Here is an 18,423-nt window from a genome sequence, read left to right as displayed (position 1 = left end):
GCCACACGGCTAAAGGACACCGGACAGCCATGGGGACGAGAACCTTCTATGGTGGCAAGGTTTCGTGCTGTTTCTGTAATTTTTTGTCTGGCAAGTGAAATGTATTTCACCAGAAGGTGGGAAAGGACTTGGAACAAAATTGATCTTGGCTGAGCAAACATTTGACAACGTTCTGTGGGAAACAACCATCTGTCTTGGGAGATATCAACTCCAAGAGATATTGATGGCACTAAAAATATCCGCCTAAAAATATCCGTCCCACGGCATTCAGTTTTCAAGTGTGGAAAGCTTCAACCCTTCAGCAGTAAACCTTTCTATTTATTTTTCTTTTTGGAGTGTTGACTTACCAGGTGGTTAGTGAAAGGCTCTGGTTTGTTCAAGATGCAGCCACACAAGTTTCTGGTGCCTGGGATGAGTGGAAACTAGCAAGGAGCTGCAGAGGGATAATTAATATGGATTAAATGGAAAAAGGGCTTTGTGCTCTGCTTCACAAGTACAGACCGTACACAGAGATGGTTGTCTCTATCTCAGAAGAGCTTCCTGGAGCAGTTTGGCAGGCTGGTTTCTTCTGAGAAACATAAGAGGAGAGAAAAAAACAGTAGTCTTTGAAAGAAAATTTAAAAACATACCATGAATTCAAAACAGCTCTTTCCTCCTCACTGTCAAAGAGGCTAACAGATTTATTGAAACTGACAAACAGTCCCCACCCCATGAATCATTAAGATTTAGACCATTTTACCTTCTATGTGTCACTAAAAATCAAGATAATACAAAGTTATACAAGGAAAAAGGGAAGACGGGGCAACTTAACTTCACCAGTGGATATTCTGCACAGAAGCTGTCACATCCATTTTTGTATCTGTGATTTGCCAGTCTCCTGCTACCCAGGCAGGTGCTTTTCCATGGGCCTGTGAAATAATAATTATTTTTACCACAAACTGGAGATCTTACTCCAGGGCATATTTCATTTTGGAAAAGGCAGTCTCTTGGCCATCAGGGGTCTCTGTATATCAGACATGAGAGGATTACAGGCAAAATCCTTGAGTTATCCTTCCATACCTGCTCCAGTGTCTCTTGCTCACTCCTCTTGTGATTTGTGCAAACTCCCCACCACAGTCACACCAACATCCACATTCCCTGGCAAAGAGTTCCAGCTGCAGCAAGAACAAACTCCTTGTTCCTCAGGGACACCCTATCTTTTACTCTTTAAATCTCTCCCCCATCATATATCCTGGGATAATTTTTAGGGTTGATTGTTTTGGTTTCATTTTCTGGTGGTTTTCTCCTTCTGGGAGAGTGTCTGAGTTGGCTTTATGGTTGTTGCCCAGGAGAGCAATAACAAGTGCCATGCACTTGAGCCAAGAGGAGAGACAAATGATCCTTCCTCCTGACACCCCCTGCCTCCAGTGACTACCCACCACCAACCCCAGAGCCAGGTCTGCTTTCTCCATCATTAGTGTCTGCCAAAGAGGATCTCTGTTCCGTGGCCAGCATGGCAATCCCATGGGAATCCATGCAGAATGCCTTGCAGAAGGATGACTGTTCAGTACACTCACATAATCAAAATAAATACTGCTAAATTCAGTCAGAAACTGCAGTGATGGAGGTAGAAAATGCAATGACTGCTTCATCCAGACAGACTCAGGTAGGTAAAGGAAAGGGGGTGCTCCAGTACAGGGACTGAAAAGGAGAATTCCCACTTCTGGAGTAGCTGAGAGAAAAAACCCAAAATAAAACACTTCAGGAAACAGTAGCTTCATGGAATAGTGAATACTACATGTCGGGAAAAAGGGAGTCAGGATTGGTTTCCTGGGCAACTGGGGAACCCTAAACATACTGTATCACAGTTAGGAAAGAAGTGTAAACATCTGAAATAGGAAGGCAGGAAGGAGAAGGGATTTCTTCCTGCACATACAGCACGAGAAGGAGAAACAAGGTTGACAGGATGCACACTTTTTAACGATTTTTTTTTTTTAAGTTGGTTTTATTTGCATGACAGCTCTGAAACAGGACAAGGTACTGAGAAGGGCAATGCTGCATAATGTGAACAAGGAAAGGGAACTTTGGCTTTTTCATGTAAATGCATGAAAATCTCTCTGAGGTCTGTCTGTGTTGAGAGGATGGATATGAATTTAGAAAAATTAGGCTGAAGTAAATGATGACTCCAGTGGCAGAACAAACTCAAGTTGAAGGCTCATAGTCCCAAGCTGTGTTTCAGGTTGAGGCTGAGTGGGGCACTGACTCAACAAACCCATCAGCAAGATAGAATTTAACACTAGAAAATCCTCGGTAGTTCTTTGGAAATTAAATGTGAGGCTACAGTCACAGGAACCTGGCTTCAGGGATGGGATGGATGCAATTGCCATGGCATACACCTGCCCAACCACAGGGATCTCCTGACCCCACTGAGGTGGGTGTCCATGGGTAGTAAGATGCCAAACTGTCCCTAAGAGCTGCATCCTGCTGATCCTCTCTGCCACCCCCATCCCACTCTTTCTCCCTCGTAGCAGCACTGCCCTGCAAGGGAAGGATGAAAAACAAAGTGATTTATTACAGAAAGAGCAGAGGAATGGAAAACCAAGAGATTCAGGCCTGGACATAACCATGCAGGGGACAGGCACCCCAGAGAGAAGGGACTTGGAGGTTCGGTGGTAGGAGAGAAGAGCACATGCTTGGCTTCCTTCTTAGTGGTGACACAGAACCCTCATTCTATCCCCCCCATCACCTGGGCTCTGACTGCCTTCCTCTGTCCTTCGTTGTGCTGGGGCCACCTGCATGCTGAGGCAAACTTTGGGGGTGACACACAAGGAGAAAATAGTTGGGAGTCACTGGATTGCTGCTCAAGACCAGAAGATATCAGTGGTGCCTTACCAACAGGAGATCTCGCTGGCGTTGTGTCATCTTCCCCAGATGTCCAAACACAAACAGGTTTCCTTTGAGCAAGGAAAGAGGGAAAATCATCCAAACTCACAAATCACAGGCTGGTCTGAAAATGAAATTCAAATCATAGAATGGCCTGGGTTAGAAGGGATCCTAAAGATTATCTCATTCCATCCCTCTGCTATGGACAAGGACATCTTCCACTAAACCATGTTGCTCAGAGCTCCATCCAACCCGGCCTTGATGGCGACAGATGGGGCATTCACAACTTCTCTGGGGCAACCTGTTTCAGTGCTTCACCATCCTCACAGTGAATCTCTTCCTAATATCTAATCTTTAGATAGCTCCTTATTCCCAAATCTCCAAAAAACAAATCTAGATGAAGGCCATTAATGTAAAGAACCACATATGGATTCCAGTTGTCCTGGTCAAACCAAAGTATTTTTGCCAAACCATCAAATACATCCTATCTGTGCATTCTTTATTCAGTAATGATTTGTTTACACATGGCTGTGGTGCACCCTGAAACATACAGCTTGCTAATTAACTCATAGCCACCTGGGATGGCAATTAGTACAACAAAACCTGGACCAAATCCATGAGACTGATCATGGGTTGTACCTGCATGAATCACTGAAAACAGGCAGCTCAATGGTTTTTAAGGAGAAAACATGCATGTCTTGGTTTGAAAAGACAGAAGTCTGTGAAGGAAGGCAAAAGCCTCCTGTGAAATGGAAAAGGTAAACTCCCTCCCTCCAAATTACCACAATTTCAAAATTAAAAGGGTCTCAGGCAAAGATATGGGAATGGGAAAAACAGTTCTTTACTAGGAGAAAAACTAAATAAAAATTTTAAAAAATGTTATTAGTACAAACAAAACTAGTGATAGAGTCAGAAACCTGACACCCTGAGGAGTCAGGGTGTTGGTAATAGTCCAGTGAAATGGTGGCTGCTCCTCCTGGAGGGGCAGATGGAATGCTGCTGAAGAGGTGATCTGTAGAAGGGTGGAGTTTTCTCTGAAGTTCTGGTGATGCAGTAGATGGGTCTGGTCTTCCTCTGGGGATCCAGCAGAGAAGAAGCTGCTCCTCTGGGAATCCAGTGAAGAGCTGCTCTGGTGTCCCAAAAAGTGCTGATTTTATGCAGGTAGGGATGCTTGGCTCCTCCCTCTGGGTGGAGCATCTCACAATGGGCTGATGTAACTTTACCAGTCATGCAGTGAGTATTCAATGGCCCATTAACAGAAGATATCTCCCTGGAGGGAGACATTGTTCTTGGAAGAGAGAAGAAAACTGCCCAACCTCCAACAGATAGCAATAGAATACATGCTTACCTTACAAGCCAGGACAGTGCATTTCAAGTTGAGTGAAGGGAGGCTGTCCAGGACTGACATGTCAGAAATTAGGCTGTGGTTGTGCAGGGAGCTGCAGGCTCAAGGTCCCCAGCCTTCAAGTTGGTTGAGTGGCAGCACAAGGATCTGCCTTTCAATATCACATCAAAGAACTGGAACCGTTTTATCCCGTGGAAGAATGGCTTCCCAGTGCTGTCCCTCAAAGTTACCCTGCCAACAGACCACAGTCTGGAGGTTTTGTGATGAAGAATCTGCCTGGGACCACTAAACCAAAGCAAAGACAATCTAAATTTGGGTGAAAGGCTTCACACTCTGTGCACATGCAGAAGGGCTGCTAAGTTGTACAAAGCTTTCTGATAGTGTACCTACTGGGCTTGAGGCTTTTGGGAGTTTAGTGCCTTCCCTCCTTTGCTTCCATGAAAAATTACAATGACTGCACACTGCTAGTGCAGCTCCACACTGTGCATTTGCTGCTAATGGGTGAATTTAATCCTGCTGGAAATGCAGAGGTGGGCTGCAAAGGATGAACTGCTTCCTGCCAGCATTTCAGCTCCTTTGTGCCTGTTCAGGGGCTTTCCTAAAATCAGTGACAATCTGCCCACTTCTGTACCTAATTGTCATAAACATGTGAAAACAGACCACAGCATAGTTAGCAATTCTCCATTCATTATGCCAGTGTGCTTCTCATAGCATAATCATGATCAACAGACACATCATTCTCTTCTCACTGTTTTCATTTTGCAAGTTTAACTTCTTTTTCCACTAGCACAGATTAAAAAAAGAAAAGAAACAACATAAACCACCGCCTTTTGAAGGCTGAGTCTGTCCATGCAGCAGTTGGTGCCAAACAGCCCCTGACTGCAGAATCAGACTCTGCAGTAGCCAACACCAGCAGAAATAAAAAGCATATGGTTTGAAAGAAAACTTGGTGCCCATCACAGGCAGCTCAGAGTCTGCACTTCATCAAGGGCCAATTTTCACTAGGATTATTAGTTAACCAGCCATTTCCTTCCTCACTGGATTTTAACCATTTATTGTTTATAGAGCAGCCTGGGAAGCTCTGCAATAGACACTAAAGCATTTAGGAAGCAGCAGGAGTCACTCCACAGGAGCAAGTTAAAGCTCAGCATGTGCCCTTCAGCTGGAAATCATAAATCACCCCTAGAAACATATAGCTGAAGACAGGGCACCTTTCCTGCTCTCCATGGAGAGGACTGCCAGCTGCCAACCATCATTCCAGGTGATGTAAATGCAGATATTTTTGCTAATCTTATGCTAAGTTGGATTTCAGATTTTGCTTTTGCCTGCATAACTTTTTATTCACTCCTCTCCTCCCTGTCTATGAAGGTTGCCTGCCCTTGGGAGCCTCTTCCTCATTTCTCTATCCAAAACCATTTGCATTCTTCCTCAAAATGTTTCTGATGCAGTCTGCTATCCAATCATCCCCAGCCTGCCAGTCATTGCATGCTTTTTGAGAAATAAAAAAAAAAGCAAATTCAAGATATTAATAAAATTTACGATCCAGAGACAATATTTGCTTTGGATGTTGTACAGAAAATTTAAGAAGCTGGGATCTCCCAGTTTTAGGAACTAAAGAGCTGTTTTACATAGTACACTGCCTTTTTTGTAAACTGTTCAGAAAATGCTGGTCTGAAGTCTGGAGTATTTATTCCAGGACTAGTGAGTACCAGCGGCTGTGCGTTAGGTTTTGAAAAGGACAAAGGATGTTTGTAATTTGTATCCAGTTTATTCTGTAAAGCAGAGCAGCTTTGGATTTAGGAATGAGTCCAGATGAGTTTGTGCACCGTGCTGTTTTACAGGACAGCAAAGCCAGTGGTTGACTGACAGTCTGAGAGCTGGAGCACTGAGTCCTGTGCCAGACAGGCTGGTGGAGGTGAGAACAGCCAGGGCTTCCCAAGGCTTCCCATTCCCAGCCATTGTAGGCCTGGCCACCTCTCATGGAGGGCAAATACCCAACAGTGGTTTAATATCAATTATCAAAACTCCTCTGTCCTATGGCAAATTGGATTTTCAGAAAAATTTAACTATTTGTGTCTCCACCTGGTCTGTTTGATGCTGCTAAATTCCAACTCAAAATCAGTCTGTTTTGGAACAGCAGCGCTGGTAATAAATACACAGATTCTGGAGATCACCACAGTTAGCAATACAGATGAAATCCAGCTCCTGAGACCTGAGCCAGCAGAAGGATTGCACATCAGAGTTGGATTTCCAGGCTCTCTCAAAGCTGAATTCCTTCTAGCACAAGGACCAGCAGTCCCAGAATAGCGTCGTGTTTGCCATCTCTCAACCAGAAACATCTCACTTTGGACAACCTGTGAATAAGTGTGAATCCAAGCCCAGAGCTCTGACACCACAGTTTCCAAAAGTGACTCTTCTACTCATCCCCTGCCGTGTCCAGGGGTGCTCCTGTGTTCCAAGGGACAGTCCTGGACTCGAGGCTGGAATCCAACCAGGTCTCACTCCACTTCCTGCAATCCAGCAATGAGCACACCTTCCCTTTGCTCTCAGCTCTGCTTTTCTCTCCCATACCAAAAAATCCCAGTATGATCAGCCGTTCCCCCAGCTTAGTGTGAGGAAGGTGAGCACCACCCAGCCACACTTCACAAATATTTCTGCCTGCCACTCCAAGAGCTCTGTGCATTTATTCCTCCTTGCCTTTTCTCACTGGAATTCAGAAGAATGCATCTTGTATAAAAAACCCAAACCAGTCTCATACAGACAAACCTGACCAAAATCAGCCATGTCACTGCACTTGCCTTTTCCCCAGAGGGGAGGATGCAAAAGCAAACAAAACATGGCAGATGTTTGTCACGGTGTTTAAAGTGCTGCTGGAAGGGGTTCAGATCCTGCTATGGTGAGAGCTCAGAAAGATACAGTGCAGAAGCCAAACACTTCAAGATGAGCTTTTTGTTTTGAAATACTTACAGATGATGCATCACAGAACTAATTTACGCAAGAGCAGATTTCCCTAAGGAAGACAATGATAGAACATTACATTTGGCAGTTACGCTGAAATTGCACTACCTTGAAAAGACAATTCCTCACCTGAAACGGAGTATCAAAATAATTTGATTTTTTTCATCAAAGTGCAGAAAACATGAAGAATACTACAGCAAAATGCCTTCAGATGGACATACAGGCTGTCCAGCATATACAGCTCATTGGAAATATAAGTGGTTTTCATCTTTTCCAATAATTTTGAGTTCACTCCTACCTACCTCAGCTTGTTTCTAAATTGCAGTGACACACATGGTTAAATTCTCAGCTTAAAAATACCCTGACTGAATGAAAATAAAAAAAAAACCAAACCCACCCACAGTTTGTACATATTGTCTTATATAATCATTTGACTTTAGGATGTTGAAATTTGTTTTATCAGAATTTGACACTGTCTACTTGACTCCAACACACACAAAATGTAATAAAACCACCAAAAATGTCATGCCTGTGAGCTTCAAAGCAGCACAAAGCTTGACTATTTTAACACCTTTTTTAATCTTACAGGAACAGCTTACCCATTGATTCAGCCTAGTCACCCAGGATCATTCTATCACTGTTGCTTTGAGTTTTAATGCATTTCTCTCTACACAGTAATTAAAAAAAAAAAAGATGTAACACAAAATTTCATGGCCTCTGGTTAAGGCTTTAGAGCTTCCTTGTGCTCGTTGTAGTGCAGCCCTTTGAAAATGCATCTTGTTAATGAGAAAGCAGCAGGCTGCTGGCCAGAACAGGTCTGCAAAGGTGTGGAGCAGTTCAATAAGGGAAAAATTCTCTCCTAAGGAAAGCATGGACAGAACCTGCTTCACACTTCTGGTCTCAAGGTTTTGATTCAAGCACAGTGCTACAAGCAATGTACATCCCACTGCTTCTCCCGGTCCGGGCTCTTATGTCCCCAGGAAGGGAATGCTCACCCTGGAAGATGGGCTGCAGTTGCCTGGTGCCTTTTACACATGGCCCCATTAGAAAAATACAACAAAACAAACTCCTTGGCAAACGTGGAGCCGTGTCCAACCTGTGATGGGAATATCCTGGAATGGTGGCTGCGACAGCGGGGACATGACTGGAGTGGGCACCCCTACAATTCCCTACAATAATGACAGGAGCTGTGGCAAAATTTTCCCAGAGGAGAGACAAATCCCATTCCTGTTCTACCAACATGCCCCACAGCAAAGTGCAATTCCAGAATAGAAACCATTCCATGCCAAAGCAACAAAACTCAACACGTCGTGAAACAAGTCGCCAAAGCCCAGCATGTTACTTAAATACAGTAAGATTTTTAAAATTTTAAAAAAATTTTCTTACTGATGCCTTTAGATTTTGACTGTTCCATTGAAGTGGTGTGCTTCAACAAATCCCAGAGAGCAACTTGTGCTTTCAGGGCCCAGAGCACAGTTGTTAAAAGAGCTGACGAAGGAACCAAGGGACAGGTCTTTGTTTGGAAATCCCAAAACCATTTATTCATTGGCCCAAAGAGGGTCTGGGGACAAAGATGCAGCTTGGGGGAAGACACAGGGTTAAATATAGGGATAAAGGGCTGGCTCTGAGGGTCAGGTACCAATGGGAAGAGAGAAAAGTGGTGCAGGGGAGGGGCAGCAAACTAGGGGAATCAATGGGATAACAGGGGCAGAACACTGTGACAAACTGCAGCCAGTGGGGATCAGGAGAGGGGAGAACATTCTGGGGGAATACAAACATGGTGAAAAGGGTTGAACAGGGGTGACATCAACTAAGTAAACCAAAGAAACTTAAAACATTAACCTGTGCCCACAGAGGCCTATGGGAGGGAGGCTTTCTCACCCTAACCTTAGAGGGGTATTTCTCCTTGATTCTTTCTGCCCCTCCAGGGTTGAAGTGTTGTAGCTCCAGTGGCAGGCCTTTGAGCCTCCATATTCCACCTTTTCTCCTGGAACAGGGAGGGAGAAAAGCTTGCCCTTTATTCCTTTTTCTTTCCTGGAAGAAAATGTGCCTTCTCTCCAGGTCATCTATTGCATAAGATATTTTGGAAATTGTATAAGATGGTTTGGACATCAGCAGGCAGATCTACAGTAGCATTCAGATTCCTTCTTCATGTTGAATTTAGGATTACAGGGATCCAGGTATAATTTCATTTAAAAAACTAAAAGGAGAAAAGCTAAGCAGTCAAAATTAGTATGCAAAGTAGAAGCTGTACTTTTTCTGTGTAAATATTCATTTTACAGAAAATAAGTTGAAGCAGTATTCTTAATAAAAGTTTTTTTCCTTTTAACCAAAGACTATTAAACCAAAAAGCTATTTGAAAAAAAAATCCTAACCAAATATATCTGACAAAATATCCAAGTCTTTCTCCTTTCTCCACCTTGTTTTCTCTCCTTTAAGTGAATTGTTTTATTTTCTCTTCTTTTGTTGTCACATCTGGGGGGCCATTAGTGTTGTTTCCTTCAGTATATTTTAGACAACCTGGCAGATGATGTATTGCAAAGCAAACTAAGTTCCAGAAAAGCAACATGAAAGGCTAAAACAAGTTAATGCAAATCCTGTAAGATTTGGGACAGGAACTGGAGTCAGAGCCAGTGCTTGGGGGCAGCTCTGTGGGTGTAGGATCAGGTCTTTGTTGGCCCTTACCTTACCTGGGGGCAGGTTCACCATCCCCTGTGTTACCAGGGGCTCTGTCCACCCACCCAGGGCCTCCAGGCTCTGTTTGGAGCAAGAAGTAGCACACATCCCTATGCCCACTCAGCAGGAGCAGCTCCTTAAAGTGAGAGTTGTTAAAATAAGCATTTATGTATCTGTTCTCTCCTTTTGACTCCAAATATAGTTTAGGAACACATACAGAGGACAGGATATCTGCAGGTGGGTGGAAGTGTCTGCATCAGCTTTTTGGCCAGCAATGCCCAAAAGTAGCTGACAGCCTGAGCTGCTCAGCAGGCAGGAGAGGATTAACACATTCAGGGCAAAATGTAGAAAAAAAAGCTTTTTTTCCTCCTCCTGTCCATGCTGCCTTCCTAAGTACCAGGAGTGTGGGAACACCTTAAAGAGACTGTATTGTACCAAGTGTCCTGTGGCATCATTAAATTGCAGATGTGCCAGCAAATAATTTAGATAAAGACCAAGAGTTATATAAGAATTATCAGCCATAACTCCAAAGACAGATTGATCCCACAATTTCCTAGGAGGCTGCATCTGTGAACTCCAAACACCCTTTTTATTTTTTGCCCTCCCACTCAGCAACCTTCAGAAACAGGAGTTTGGGTCTTTTTTAAGTTGATGTGCTACAAAGGAACCAAAAGAAAGCCTCAAGGGGAAGATATTGGCTTCAGCTATTTGATCCAGGTTTTTACATTGCTATTCTCTGCCCAGTTCTGAGAAAAATAAATCTCTTTTATCCTCTGATTCCCTACCTAATCAAAACTAGGCCATTTTACCCAAATAGCCAAGCCATGTTGCTTAACACCCATACTGATTTCAGCCCCCTGGGAGTCAGATCTGAGAGATTTTCCTTTAAAGAACTAGCCAGAAAGGAGAGTAATTTGTTATTTGGCTGTTGCTTCTCTTATGAAGCTTTGTCTTGGTTGCAAAATGTTACTCTTTCCATAAGGAAAATGAGTGGCACAGCAGCATGAGCCCAGACAAGCATCCAGGAGCCTTCAGGTGTGAAGCAGCTTCCCTTAAAGGAAAAATGGATCCACTCTCACCTTTGGTTATTTTTGGAAGTGCTAGCAATGTCTTTGTCAAACACTAGGCTAAAAATATAATTCAGAACCTGCAACTGTATTCTTCTATTTATCAAGGGTTTTTTTTTCCCCTAAGTGCATGCAAAGCAAAACCAACAGATCAAACAAAAGCATTACTGAAGATCATCACACAAGAGTCTTGGTTAATGAGCTTGTAGCACCTCTTACTTTCTTGGCTTAGCATCTCACTACTACATCAGATCCCTTTTGCTTTAAAACACCAATAATTTCCAAAATTCACGTTAACATCTCTTGTGCCTGAGCAGCAGAGTCACCACTGGGGTTGCTGTGGCAAACAAGATGTTCTATCAGCCAGGACAGAAAAGTGCTGTGTAAACACCAAGTAATCCCTCAGACGACTAACAATGTTAGAGCAAGGTGAAAACCTGAAGTAGCTTTACCCAGTGAAATGCAGCCAAACTCCATTTCTACAGATAATGGAGATCTGTGACTGCAGCACATTCAAATTTATTAGTTTTTCCAGGAGCTACTCTTTATAGATTAAAATGCAAATTTTAATTTCACTCACACTGGAGTGTGGGTCAAGAGAGGGGATTCTGCCCCTTTGCTGAGACCCTGCCTGCAGGGCTGTGTCCTGCCCGGGTCCAGCACAGGATGGACATGGAACTGTTGGTGTGAGGCCAGAGGAGGCCTCCAAGTTGATCACAGGGATGGAGCAGCTCTCACTGAAGAAAAACTGAGAGATTTGGAATTGTTCAGCTGGGAGAAAAGAATGCTTAGGGGTGACTTTACTGTGGCCTTCAGTATCTGAAGGGAGCCTACAAGAAATATGGAAAAGGACTTTTCACAAGGGCCTGGAGTGACAGGACAAGGGGGAATGGCTTCAAGCTGAGAGAAATTAGGTTTATATTGGATATTCGGAAGGAGTTCTTCCCTATGAGAGTGCTTAGGCACTGGCAACAGATTGCCCAGAGAAGTTAGATGCCCCTGGATCCCTGGAAGTGTTCAAGGCCAGGTTGGATGAGGCTGTGAGCAGCCTGGTATAGGGGAAGGTGTCCCTGCCCACCTTTGGGAGATTGAAACCAGATGGGCTTTAATATCCCTTCCAATTCAGGCCATTCTATGATTCTGTGAAATTCAAACCCACTGGAGTGACTTCAGTGACATTATCCTGACTGCCTTAACCTGGAGTGTAATCATTCTTTTCACACCACCACAGCTGCAGCTCACACTGTGTCACTGGAACTTACCACACCCATAGATGTACCTTACACTTTCACAAAGCTCTTTGACCAAGTAATCTTTTTACTCCACTGCAAAAAAGCCACTTGAGAATTTTCAAGACACTAAACTTTCCAGTCAACCTGTTAGATGCCCTTTCTGAATATTGCAATAGGTGACTCCTAACAGCATGGCATGTATGAGAACATTGGGTAGAACCTGTTTCCTGCCCATTATTTGAGAGGGTTTTTCTTCATCACACCGTTTCTCACCTTGAAGTGATACGCGGAATAAATAAATACTCTACAGCCTGGGGTAGTTACAAAGTGGGTATGTATTGTCAGCACCTGGCACAAGTGAGAAGTTTCAAAAATTTGCATTTTCTTATGCCCTTTGTACCATGGCAGAGGTTTCTTAAGTAAAAGGTTAAATTCAACATGTAACTCTACAAGCTAAATTATAAATGCTTAATTTATTTTGTTAACTTAAGTGAACTTCAAAAATCTCTATTTCAACCTCAGTAACTCTATGTCAGGCAAATGCTCTGCCTGTGGGTTCACAGGGCAAAATAAAGTCAGTGTGCTATATTTCACAGCCAAAATAACTAAATGGTGACTGATGAAATCCTCATCCAAGAGACTATTTCTGACAGGCCCCTGAGGGCTGCATATTGGACCTATGCTGCTCAGTATCACTGTCCATGGTTTAGGGAAGAAAAAGAACAGATCCAAGTAACCAATAATGTGTCCCACATGATATATGTACACACATACATGCAGTGACACAGGAATTAGTAGGAGAATAAATAACAACAATGCCAAGCCAAGTAAAGAAAGGCAGCTGCTAATAAAGACTCCTTTTAAGTTGTTCTATTGAATTCATAGCTAAAGAAAGCTATTGAGAATTTCCAGCCAAGTGGCTGAAAAAAGATCCTGCTGCATCTCTTTGTCGAAGAGGGGATCAGCTGTCCACTGTTGTGCTGTGCTTAACTCTTACCCCATAGCCTGGAGGCACCAAAACCAAGGGAAAATGTGGACGTGACAGCCCGGTCAGAGAGCGAGAAAACCAGGTAAGTTTTTTCAAGGCTGACTTGTGAGACTTTAGGGAGTTGTAGAGAAATTATGAGTTATTATAAACAGCCTGCAGGTGGTGTTTTCCTACTCTCCGTTTTCCTGTTTTTCTCAAGGATTGTGTATAAGAAAGGTGTTTTTGTTAATTAGCCAGGTAGGTGAAATGTATTGATTAATTGACCAATCTGGTCTGTCTGTATTGGAATAGTCTATAAAAAGAGAGATTTTTGCAGTAAAGCTGCTGCTGTGCAAACCAGTCTTCTGGTGAGTCTGCGCCATTTCTTACTCAACAACAACAGGAGAACTTGAGAGCAGCCAACCAGGAAAAGGAGATCAAGTGAGGAAACTGGTGGGTGGTAAATAAAAGAGGAGAAATCCCAGGATGAGAAGAGAGACTTTTCATAGCTCCATCAGAATGTCAAAGCAAATGGTGTTACCATATTAGGGTTTTTTTAAAATTAGTATTCATAAACAAAACAAAGCAGAATTTTTCCCATCATTAAATTAAAAATATTATTACTTTAATTTTTTCTATTGCTGAGAAAATGTTTGCAATTAATTTCATGTATTTCTGATACTGTTCCCATAAACTTTAACCATTACCATTGGAAAGAATTTAATAAACCGAAGTTTCAGAGTCTTGTTACCTCATTAGAGTTGTTCCTCAGCACCACAGAGCTGCTAAGGCATTTCTCATCACTACATAATTTTCAGGGTACTTCTCCCAATTTTATAGATGACAAAGGAGACAGCTGCATAGCTTGTGTAAATCACCGTACACCTAATGTCCCACCAAAAGTCTGCTGCTGAATCACAAATCAAACACCAGCCCTGCCAGGCCTCACTCTCTTCTCCCATCTAAATGTGAAGTGGGAAAACACAGAATTGCAGAATCATTAGGTTTGGGAGGGACCTCCAGAGATCATCCAGTCCAACCTCCTGCCAAGGAAGGATCACCTGGAGCAGGTGACACAGGAACACATCCAGGTGAGTTTGGGATGTCTCCAGAGATGGAGACTCCATGACCTTTCTTGGCAGCTTTCCCAGTGCTCTGCCACCCTCAACATAAAGAAACTCTCCTTCATGTTGAGTGAAACTTCTTGTGGCTTAGTTTATGGCCATAAACTAATCATAACATGAAGGTATGTCCATCTGTCTGATCACAGACATTTATACTCTTTCCTTTTTCTCAGCACACCAAACAGCCGCAAATCAAAGGTCCTTTTATGACCCATTTCTAGGGTCAGGAATGCAAAGTTCAGACATTTCATAGCTCAGAAAGAGAGAAAGAGAGCACACTCATGTGCAAGCTGGCATGTACACATGTCCAGACAGGATTTGCAATAATGCACATTGCACAGACTCACAGAACCAGTCTAGCAGACCTCAGTAACTGCTAGATACAACTTCAGTTGTGTTCATCCTACTCCTTATGATGTTTGTTCAGGGAAACAGAAGCTGTTTTGTGAAAGACAGAAGAGAGCTGAAAACCTCCAGCCTTGAATGGCCTTTCCACAGCTGGCAAGAGGTGGGCAGAGCATCAGAGTTGTGGAAACTAATATGGCATGGCTTAGAGATGTCACATGTCAGGGGCTGAGCCTGCACTCCCAAAGTGGCCTTGGGTTCACCTCCTTGCCCCAACTATTCCAGGGAGCACCACTGCCTGAAGTCCTCTGCCCTGCACAGCACGAGACCCTTTCTGGCCTTACCAAATGCCAATGCCAACCAAAGTCAGTCTGGGCAAATTAAAATTTCTTTGTTTTCTCATTGTAAAAGCACACTTTGAGCTTTCCACCCAATTTCCATGTACTCACTTCTCCAGCTCTTTAAACTTTGCAGCTACAAGACCAAAACTTCCTGAACATTTCCTTGCATGTCTTTCCACTGGCCTTAAATGCTAATGTATTGTATAACTCTGCTGTTTGCCATGGGACCCTTTACATTATTTATGGGCTGCCAGTCAGGTGTGAACCTTTCCATTGATTTACCATTCACTTCTCATCCTCTCCTGGATGCATTAGGCAGCTGCAGCCCACCACTGGTATTGAAGAATAACAATTCTATTTGTTTGAACATGACTTAGAGCTGCTCGCTTTTGCAGCCCATATAATTCTCCTTACTGTGGTTTGTGTGACATTAATGACAAAATAAATAATTCAGCATGGTTTTCACCCAAATGTAGCCTTGTCAGAGACTAATGTACAATATTTGTTAACTTATTTAACAAAACAAGCCCCTAAATGATGCTTTTAAAGGCTGAAGCTCTCATTTTAATGGAATTTGGTGGCAAAACTCCCCCAAGACCCAGGGGTAACAAACAGGCACAATCTTCCCACTCTTGCTCCTGCCAACCCACCCTGTCATTTAGTCCTGGTATTTATACTCTGCACCCACCCAGTAGGTCTTACCCTGCACATCTTGGGCTGGCTTTTTATGGAGCTGCACTTTACTTGCAGGGGCCATAAAATGAAGCTGAACAGCACCAGGGATGTCTGCACAGGGTAATTAGGAGAAAAGAGAACACTTAGTTCCTTAATGAGACCTGACAGTGAGGCTTCAGGAATGAAACCACCTCTCTTATTGCTCTCAGGTTGGTGGGTTTAGTAACACACCAAGGCACTTTAAGCATTTCATGAGGGCTGCTTGGCTACAGGAGCTCTATAACAGAATCACTATTAAAAAAAAAAATCAATAATTTTTTGGACATTCATAACAAAGTTTTCAGTACCTTCCCTGAGGCCAGGATATGCTTCTCAATACCCACTCTACAGCATGCTTTTTCTCCATTTCTCACACACTCATTCCTACTTGTCCTGTGATCATTAATGCTGTCCTCGAGCTGCTGTGCTAAAACTTGCATCAATAGCTGTAGAAGTTATGCATAAATGAACATTCCTACCACAAAAAATCTTGCACCTTTCCCTTAAAGCAGTGCTGCTTTCCCTTAAAAGTGTATTAGTTCCAAAATTATCTCAGGGTTGACTTGGGAGTAAGACCCTTAATTCCTCATGACTTTATGTTCACCTCCTTTTCTTCTTTTTCCAGGAAAACCACTTAGTTTGTCTGTAAGCAACACATTCAGAGACAGCATATATATAATACCAAATTATTCTCCCCTGGAGCAAGGTCAATTTGATATTCAGATTGGCTTCTCATTCATCCTGGCACTGCAAAGTGATTTGGTTTTCTTTCAGCTTCAATTTACCTAAACTATGGGTATCTGATTTTTGATTTTGCAGACTAGACTGCTATCCAGGGTGTTTTTTTCCTCATGTCCATGGAATCTATTTTTCCTGTCACACAACTGCAGCTTCTATTTGCAAAGACCACAGTGTGCATGGGGTAGTTGATTAAATAAAGCCTAATGAATTCTCATGGAGAGAGGAATCATTAAAGTTTGTGATATCAAAATAATTAATTTCCTATTTCATTTAAAATGGGACAGTAATGAATAGGTGATACATTTCAAAGTATATTCCAAGGAAAATGGCTAATGGTTCCTTTGGAGCTGGAAATTGCTCCAGGAAAGGGATGCAACTGGCCCCAAAAGCAACTGTGATTATGAAGGAAAAACCCAAAAGGATGCATTGCTTGTCTCTTGAGCAGACAGAGGGGCCTAGAAAATTTCCTTAAAATCAGGGAAACTGATACAGTCAGGATATCAGCACTGGTCTCATAATGTGTCTGATACAGAAACAAAAATCAAAGTGGCCTTTTTGTATAAATCATCCAAGAAAACACTGCATCCAGCAGAGAACACCTGATGGCACAGTGGAGCTCTTGCAAAGTGTTTTACTCCTGCCTATACACACAGTTTGCAGCTTGATTTTCTCAGTACCAGCTTTAGTTTAGCTGTTCATTTAGTCTGAATTGCACACAATACTTAGAGAAGCATACATGGGATTGACACAAATACAAATTAATTCCTCAGATCTGGAGTTACAACAATGTCACCAAGAAATGAATTATCAGGAGCTTTAAAATAAGAAAAAGAGAGAGAGAAAAAAAAAAAAGCACAATAATTGTTGCCTTTTATTTGAGTTACTGATATTTTCAACTTCTAAAAACATTACCTCGGTCATCTCTCTGCACTAAACTTTTTTATGGCAGGAATAAAGTTCTTTTTTTACAAATAAAAAAAGTATTCATCCTGACATAGCAGCCCTACTATCATATTAAAGGCACCTCCCTTTAGCTCAGGGTAGAGCTATGCCAGATTAGAGAGACTTTTCCCTGGAACCAGAGGCTGGGTTGCACTTTTCCTTTCCATGCAGCACAGCAGACAGGAGCAGCTGGCTGGGATCCTTCAGGAACACTGCTGAGCTGCTAAGTGGATTGGCTGCACTCAGCAATGCAGCAATTCCCAGTGATCCCAAACACTGCAGCTCAGCAAACAGTGCCCAGTGCCTGACTCGTTTGGCTGAATGCCCCTGACATCTTGGTTCCCCTGACAAAGGGAGGGAGAGGTGGAGCTCACTGCAGGTACTGGCTCCTTGCAGCAACCCTCTAAAACAATCACTGGGGGGTTTTGAAGGCTTAAATCTGCTGTGACATTTTGCTGCTTTGCTCCCAGCTCTCCCACCCAGTTGGGACATCAGCACCCCACATTTTCCTCTTCATGCCTCAATTTCCCTTGCCCGTCAGCTTTGGGGCTGGAGAGGATGGTGATGATGCTTTTCAAGCCCTTGTGCCAGCTTGATCACAAAGATCAGGGTGACTCAGTGACGGTGTGGAAAAGTCACTTGCTCTTTAAAGCCAGCATCCCTGGCACCAGCTGAGCAGTGAAATGCTCACAGTGAAACGCTGCCGTGGCAAATGGGGCACAACCCCTACACTCTCCAGCAGAGTCAAGAGTCAATCCTGCTGCCAAACCCATGCACAGCCTCCTTCCACACCTCAGAGACACTTGGGGTGGCTTTGTCAAGCACAGCACAACAGTAGCATGAATAAACACAGAGAGTGTCAAGGACAGCAAAGTGCAACCAGCACAGCCAGCCCTGCTCTAAATGCTGCCAGAATATTTATAACCTGAGTATTCTGCCCAGGGAGCTGCAGCCTAATTTAGGCTCCTTTTTTCCTCCTTACTTTCCTCTCTTCAAACACATTTCTGTCATTAATCTTCAGACTATCATACTTCCAGTGTCCTGCACTTGTATTTCTCTTTATAGGCACAAGCTGTCCTCCTAGTGCATGGAGCAGCTGACCTGGTCAC

At 43.1% G+C, this 18,423-nt stretch overlaps 1 long non-coding RNA gene across 4 annotated transcripts in view; it reads right to left on the bottom strand.

The window, feature by feature from the left end:
* Positions 1-18,423, bottom strand: part of LOC115494539 (uncharacterized) — a 118,280-nt gene that overhangs the window by 39,938 nt on the left and 59,919 nt on the right. For 2 of the 4 annotated variants that reach the window (XR_012055345.1, XR_012055347.1), the window contains 2 exons: positions 2,872-2,986; positions 348-908 (listed from right to left, as the gene is read on the bottom strand). This is a non-coding gene — a long non-coding RNA (uncharacterized lncRNA). Of the gene's footprint in view, positions 1-347; positions 909-936; positions 2,518-2,871; positions 2,987-18,423 lie in introns of those variants that run through there. The other 2 variants (XR_012055346.1, XR_012055348.1) reach the window with 2 other exon arrangements.

The sequence above is a fragment of the Taeniopygia guttata genome, chromosome 3 (genome assembly GCF_048771995.1).
Source record: "Taeniopygia guttata chromosome 3, bTaeGut7.mat, whole genome shotgun sequence".
Lineage (NCBI taxonomy): Eukaryota > Metazoa > Chordata > Aves > Passeriformes > Estrildidae > Taeniopygia > Taeniopygia guttata.
This window is presented reverse-complemented; position numbering and strand designations above follow the sequence as displayed.